An 8355-nucleotide genomic window follows, 5' to 3' on the forward strand; every position below is an offset into this window, starting at 1 on the left:
ATATAAGATAATTATGTCTTAATTAACATTAAATTCAATACTAAATCTTATCTATTTCGAATTTTAATCCTTTCTCTTTAAATTGTTTCAATCCATTACCAAATATTCACAATATTTACAATAATTAGCTAACAAATGATTGAAAAACTAAAGGCATATATGCATATCTCCACACTATAACTTCTGTAAATTGACAAATATTGTTTTATGATTTGGTTATCTAAGGCTGATGGGGATTAGATTCTATCAGTTCTTTTTCCACTTCAGCTATTCTCTAATTACATTCTCTTATTACATTATTTTATTTCATATTCCAATATAAAATCCATATAAAATTATCGAACGGCTGAAAAGCTAAATAATGGAATCTGCAGCTCACAACTTTTGAAAAATTAAAAGATATTGACTAATCATTTCGATCGCTAATATGGCTAAGTTTTTATGTCTTGATACAGTCACTCCATTACCTCTTCTGTTGCTCGTTACTCATCCAAATTTTTTATTCTACTTTTTACCAAATCTGACAATTAATTCCCACAAATAAGTAATGATAAAATAAAATATACCAAATGGGGATTTATAGACTAAAAATTACAAAAATTTAACAAATATTTATTTAGAATTCATGCATTATAGATTATAGATGAGATTAAGTTGGATAACTCTATCTCTACAACTCCAGTTTATCTCGAATTCTCATTATTTTACCATTACCTAAATCCCACCAAATCTTTATATATCATATCGATCATTGATGTGACAAAATGTGACGCTAACAATAGGTAAAATTGTACGTATAGGTTTCTGCAGACAACAACTTCTGAAAGTTCAATTTATATTCATATGTGAACCGTTTACTGATGTGACAATAGATGAAGTATTACATATGAGAACCTTCAGACTACAATCTGAAGATCTTCAACCCATCACTATGAGTTGATTTGCGATGGTGGATGAAGTGATTAATAGTTTTATTGCCTCATTTCACCTAACCTTATTTCTTTATTTCATTTCATACGCAATCTAAACATTTTGTTTCCTTTCCCCTATTAATAGTATATGCAAAATGTGCTATGTGCTTACTGGGTTACCCAAAACCGAATAGAAAAGTAGTTTCTTTTTGGTATTCGCTTACTGAGATCAACGGAAATGGGAGTATACAGCAGCATCCATAACAGCCAATATTGTCGATTTGGATAAAATTGTGGCCGGATGGTTTACTTTGGCATTCTCTTACTGAGCCTCACGGAAATGATAAAATAGAACAGCACCCATAACTGCAGATTTTGTGAGTTTAGCCAAAAATGTGGTTAGATATACGACTACCAACAGTCGTTCACCATTCCCATCGGAGTTTCATTGATTGCAAGGTCGATAGAATGACATAGATTATATCAACAATGCGTTAGGAGTTTTATACGCTTTTAAATGTTATCTTAGCATTATAAAAATTTATTGGTTGAAACATTATTGAAGTTCTTAACTCAAAGATATTTTTTAAGTGTTAAGTATTTAAGTATTAAAGGTCATTAATTTAATCGTTGAACCATACTAAAGAATTTAACACATACTTACCTACGATATCATCTAGTTTTAGTGTTTAATAATAGGTGCTACCTAACAACAATAGAAATTATGTATTATTCCACAAATAGTATTTCGAGTGCATACCAGAGTATCCTTAAAAGTTCAATTCAAAAGCTTCAATGCATCATCAAATTGGATGTGAAAAATAGAATTAAGGACTACACAAATGCATACGACGAAGTAGAAAAAAAGTAATAGATATCAACAATTGCATTAATACTCGGGCACTACTCCGTTGACGCATGTTGATGCCCCGGCACCAGACGAAATAGCGATTGGAGCAGTAGAAGTGTCGTTGTCAATATGCCGCAAGCCTAGATTTTTATTGCAGTTGCACATGAAGCAGGCGAGCAAATATAAAATTAAACTATATTTCAACAGCAACTAGGAGAGTGGGAATACAGAACTAAAGCTCATTGCTACTCCAACACCAAGACGAGTACCGGCATCAGGCAGCAGGCAGCTGGCATCAGCACCATCCGAAGCAGCGAATAATGGCACAACACCACTGGCAACATCAAATAGCACAACAGCACGTTTACGTGTAAGTGCAATGCCATTAGGTAAAGTTGCTGGTTGTTGCCATTGCTGCTTTTACTGTTGTTGCCCTTGTTGATGTCGCTCGTTGGCGTTGTTGGCGTTGTTGGTGTTGTTGGCGTTGTTGTTGGTGGTGTTGGTGTTGTTGTACTGGTTGTCCATGTGTGTAACTTGTGCCATCAACAACATCGTCAACAACAATATTTTCAGTGCCAACACTGTTATACTCGTAGGTACGTTTAAAACTGCCGCCCTTCGTCTGCTGACTTTACATGTACTGGTATCTGACACAGCCAACAATTGTCTGGGTCTGGTTTAAAAGTTCATAGGAATACAGAATTTTTGTTTTTTTTTCCCCTTTTTTTGGATTTGTAAATTTTTTCTTGTATAATTTTTTGTTTTTGTTGTATTTTTTCCTGCTTTGCATTATTTTTTTTTTGTTTTTGTGCGCTGTTTCCATATCATATGCATTTGGTTGCTAAGTGGTGACTTAGCCTGATATCGTCTTTATTTATTCGGTTTTCCATAGATTCAATTGTTTGCCAGCCTGTTTGTCTGTCTCTTAGTGCTTAGTGGCTCTCGTGCTTTAGCAAGTTTTTTATTCCATATTCTCCTTTATTTAATTCGCCTCTTACCTACACTTGAGCTTAATTCGTTTTGTTTCTTTGTTTAATTTTTTCTATATTATTTTATTTTTTTATTTATTTATTTATTTTTTTTTGACTTACCGGGATGATATCGGTTGCGGTTTTCAATTATGGCATTTATAGTTGATTTAACATTGATTTATAATGAATGAAGAAAATTAAAAAATTAAATTTGCAATATAGGGATTTAATTAATTTTTTTTTACTTCATCGCCGTTCTCTATTTACCTCTATTTACCTATTTATTTCTCTCTAGTATTAGATATGATCGCTAATTGAGCTCAAAAAATCAATAACTGGAGCTCTGTCACCATCATGAGCACATAATCAACTATTTCTGTAGCTACAAGTCAATTCTTTGAGTATATTGTCGGTACATAATTCACTCCTGAGGGTATCAACCTCAGAGATATCCCATCAGCCGGATAAATGCAAAGAAATTTAGAAGGTGATTCCTTAAAGACGGTTTTGTTTTTTTAAGAATTTTAGCTTTTATTTTGGTCGTTATTTTTAGTATATTTCTATACGTTTATCGGCAAATACGGTTTTGCCTCCATCAGGAGAAAATGATTTCTTAGCCCAGATTATTCCTACTCGTATAGGAAGAATACACAAAGTGTCAAATTAGCCACACATATGTTAAGTATGCAATACATACATATGGTGCATGTATAAAAGAAGATTAGTAGTAGATCATCTTCTTCCTTAGATGTTTCGATATCACTGCTTAAAAACATAATTAAAGGAAACGGGTCTTTAATGACAACTTTGTAAATATCAAATTAGGAACTGAAACTTATGTGAACATTTTATACCTAGTACGTATACATTTTTACTAGATACTTCAAATATAAACAAAGTTTAATTCATTATCTATTTGTCCATTAAAAGTCTAACACCTTACTCTGAGTCGCGATGGTATTAGAGTGACTACAACATAACTACCTATCTGCTATTATTTCTTTTTGGAAAAACATGAATAATTTACAATGTAGTATACATACAGCATATGTTGTATTTTACAAACTTTACAAACTATAACATCTATGGTATTAACTTTACTGAATCTGGTATAAAAATTGAAATACAATATCTATGTTTCACTATGTAACTGATGTTTCAGTATGTCTACGAGTACATACTGGATTAGGAATTAAAATAGCATAGGTATCTGCAATACCTAATAACCTTCAAAAATGTAATTTAAAATATATCATATGAATACATATTCTGTAGCCCTTTATCGAAGAGTATATACTACCATAATTTTATTATTATTACAAATATAATATTACTGCTATATTGGAATGAGAATCAAATTACCATATATACAATATCTACAATATCTAAATTGCAAAATATATGCTTAAAGTACATCATTTGCATATACATTCAGTGTACAAAATATTCGGAATTACTTAATAAAATATGTAATAAATTATGAATGAATTAAAATTTATTTTGGCACATTTAAAATGACCCCACCGATACAATATGACTATCCCAGCTTTTACGTCAATTCTAAATGTATAGTCCATAGTCCAAATTAAATATGGTCTTCAGTTTTGTCTGCAATTTTTTTTGGCCACCAACGGCTCGAAAAGCAGAATGAATGGTCTATTAACAGTCGTTAAGTTTTTTTTTTTGCACAAAAATCATTGCGCAACTATGGGTTTGTGCCAACGCAGAACGCTCAAACGTATAATTTCAAAAACAGTTAATGTAAACACACTGAATAACAGATTCCCTTTAAACCCTGCATAAGAGTAATAACCACTTACAGAAATTAAATGTGGGGTGGTATCATTAATCGTGTTTTTTAATGATAAATTCCAAAAACTTTCTACACAAAACTTATATATATATATATCTATATATATTATATATATATATCTCCTTTCAAATTTTGAGAAAAGTCATCATCATCATCATTATCTGTGATTATACAGTCTATGTAGGACCTAAGCCTATTTGACAACAGTCTTCTATTCTTCCCAGTTTTTTGTTTTTGTTTTTTTAATTTCTTATGTTAATTTCTTCTAAGTCCTGATGCACTCCGTCTTTCTATCATTTCCTTGGTCGCTGTATCCTACTTGATTCTCATAAATCTTATAAGAAAAGTCATATCTATAAAAAAGAAAACTACATCTGCTTTTTTTTGTGGTACTTGGACTTGGTGGTGGCTTAAAAATACCATTTTTAAAAATATAAAATCCGTATACTTTGTATAATAAATATACATTCGGCTTTACTGAACTGGTATGAGAATTACGAGAACGAGCATAAGTAACTTTACTAGCTAATAATCTATTCTAACCTTGAGTAACCTAATCTTAATTTTCTAAAATTGCATTTCAACAGAAAGACGTGACTATGAATTTTATAAGCTATATCTGTTATTTTCTATTTGTCTGTAGATGATTTCGCAAATTACCTTATATATATATCTTATAATAGATAGTAAGTGCAGCGGTAATGTCATTTTGTTCACTAACTGCAGCAAATTAGTTTGCCATTTAAAAAATTAGATTTATTCTACAATATATCAAAATTAACAAAACGGCGACAAAAAATTTCAGAAATTCCCCAACCGAACTATGAACAAAAACTAATTGAAAATGTAAATAAATTTAAAAAACATTTATCTTTACAAATTTAAATTTTTTTTTATCTACGAACTCTGTAATTGAAAGTTTCATTTTACGAGAGCTTAATTTACTACTTACGACTGAGTATCGCTGCTGCTGCTGTTTTTTCACAATGGAAATGACTCATGCGAAAATCTACTGAAAATAGATAATTTATGAATTTCTGTGGAAACAATTTTGTATTTAATGAATTTGTGATAATTAACACCAACCGCGACGACGACATCAATAGCAAATCCAACGACAATCGCATTGTTTTCACTCTTAAATGATGTTTTCATGCTCAGTCCGTTCTATGACATATGTAATCTGGAATATACCATGAGATTATGTAAAAATATGCGTTCTGTAAATATATATTTATATGCGTATATATATATATTATTGCTATGTGGTATATCATGTCAGAATTGGACAGAATTTATTAACAACTTGTTAACTTTCATACCCACTGGGTATGATGAAATTACGAGATCCAGCACACTGAATAATTATTAAAATTACAGTGGATCAATTGAGTTATGTTGTATTTCATTCTATAACTAAAAAATACTTTCAAAATTTGATCATTTTAAAATTTACAACGGATTTCCATGGTTATGATCGGGATCAGATTATTTTAAGCAATTTACACATTAATGCCGTTTTCGACTGGTAAATCTGGAGTAACTTTATCAACCGAAATTTACTTTTAATACAATTTTCATTTTCAATTGGTAAATCTCGAGAGAATTGTAAAACAATCGGGATTAATTTATAACACTCGAGATTAATTTATAACACTCTAGATTAATTTATAACACTCGAGATTAATTTATAACACTCTATTTATTTTACGAGAGTAACAAGATAACTCTGAAATTAACAGCTGTTTTATAAGATTTGACATATAAACTCTGATTTGATTCGATATATGTATTTATGAAAAATATAAATGTCTACTAACACTACTAAAAAATATTAGTTTACTCCAAAAGTGTTCGTTGAGCCACAAAATTTTACGAATCGAGAAAAAATCTAGATTTAATCCAGATTAAGCAATCGTAAACGCCATAAGGGTATTCACGATCATGTGTAATGAGTTCGGTTAACGCATTTTATAGTATTAGTAAGAGCAACAAGAACTTAATTCATTTTCAGGGCATACATTTTGTTGTTGACACTTTATAGTATACCCAACTGACTCGTTAACTGGTTGATGGAAGAATGAAGGAACGTTGTAAAACAAGCTTAGGTCCTACATGGACTCTATAGCTATAGATGATAATAATATTCTTTCCTTATTTGAATATGTATTGTTTATTTATAATAAACCCATTTCTTTATGAACATTATGCATGATTCAGTTGAATTTTGAAGTCCAATATTAACAAATGAGTACTATGCGTATTTTGTATATAGTTTAATGTATCCTGTTGTAAATAAGAGTAAAAATTATATAGGGCAATCTTTGATATTAGTATACTTCAACTAGTATTAGCAGTTTCTGGATATCAACAGAAACTTATATCACCGATTATTCTGTTCTGTATTGGTCTTTCCATATTGTACAAGATATCAGAATTATATAGTTTTCTTAAAAAATACAAATGTATCAAACTAATCTGTCCTGAGGTCTTAACAAGAAGCCAGATAAGTAAATTTAAAAAATTTTCAGTAATGAATGAAGTAAAAACAAGATATAACTAAACTGTACTATGTGAGTTTCAAGTTTAGGAGTATTTCTCGGGCATTCCAATTCGGTTCTTCATTTGTAATGTTGCACAAACTAACCAAGGAAATTGCTCATATATTAAAAAATATACATACATAAGTTGAAAAGTATCTATAAGTTGAAAGTGTATAATATCTATAAGTTAAATGGTTTTATAACAGAAACATGTGGTCCACCTTTTAAACATAACAGCAGTTAATCACACCTTGATTTACTTTGCGTCATTGACACTAAAGTTCACTATAGTATTTGGCAATGCATTCATTGTATGAGACTATTGATGAAATGTAATCAAACTGCAGCGTCTTATTGTCGTTGTAGTTCAAGCAGATAACCTGAAAAGCAGACACACAAATAAATTATAAGATGGGGTGGTATGGGATGAATTCTGTAGTTGGTGGACAAAATTTTGAGGAAAAGGAGAGCAATGAATAGAAAGATTTGATGAAAGGAATTGAAAGAAATTTACCACTTCGCTGGGATGTGGCGACAAATTGTCGTAAAATATATGTGTATCGAACTATCATGTACGATTTTGTGTATCCTCATGTTATAGAAATCGTCCCATAACTTAAATTCCTTCTCAAATATTCCTAATATGTTCTTCATAAAGAATTATCTTAACTGATTTCATCTATCATGTTCTTAAAGATATCTGCCTATAATTTGCTTTGCTTTGGATTGCTTTGTCAATACTGCTGAAATATTTTCATAAAATATTTTAAAATTTTTCTGATATATTCTTCATTAAAAATTATCATATCTGGTTTTATCTGTCGTCTTCTTGCATATACCTTCGTATAAATTAAAATCATTCGCTAATACTTCCAATATATTTTTCATAAAGAAGTATTATGTTTTATGGTAATATTCCTATAAATCTGCTTTAAACTGTCGTTTTCTTGCATATACCTTCGTATAAATTAAAATCCTTCGTCATGTACATTTAAAATATTCTTTATGAAGAACTATCGTATTTGGTTTCATGTTTTGTTTATATATACCCTATTATACCCTATTCCTAGAAAATAGGAATAGAATATATATCCTATAGAAATATTTCTATCTTTTTATAGAAATCTTTCTATCTGGTTATGAAAATACTCCTATCTGGTTATGCAAATGTTCCTATCTTGTTATGGGAATATTTCTATCTTATTATAGAAATATTCCTGTCTTATTATAGAAACATTCCTGTCTTATTATATAAATCTTCCTATAT

Source organism: Teleopsis dalmanni, chromosome 2 (genome assembly GCF_002237135.1).
Source record: "Teleopsis dalmanni isolate 2A chromosome 2, ASM223713v2, whole genome shotgun sequence".
Classification (NCBI taxonomy): Eukaryota; Metazoa; Arthropoda; class Insecta; order Diptera; family Diopsidae; genus Teleopsis; species Teleopsis dalmanni.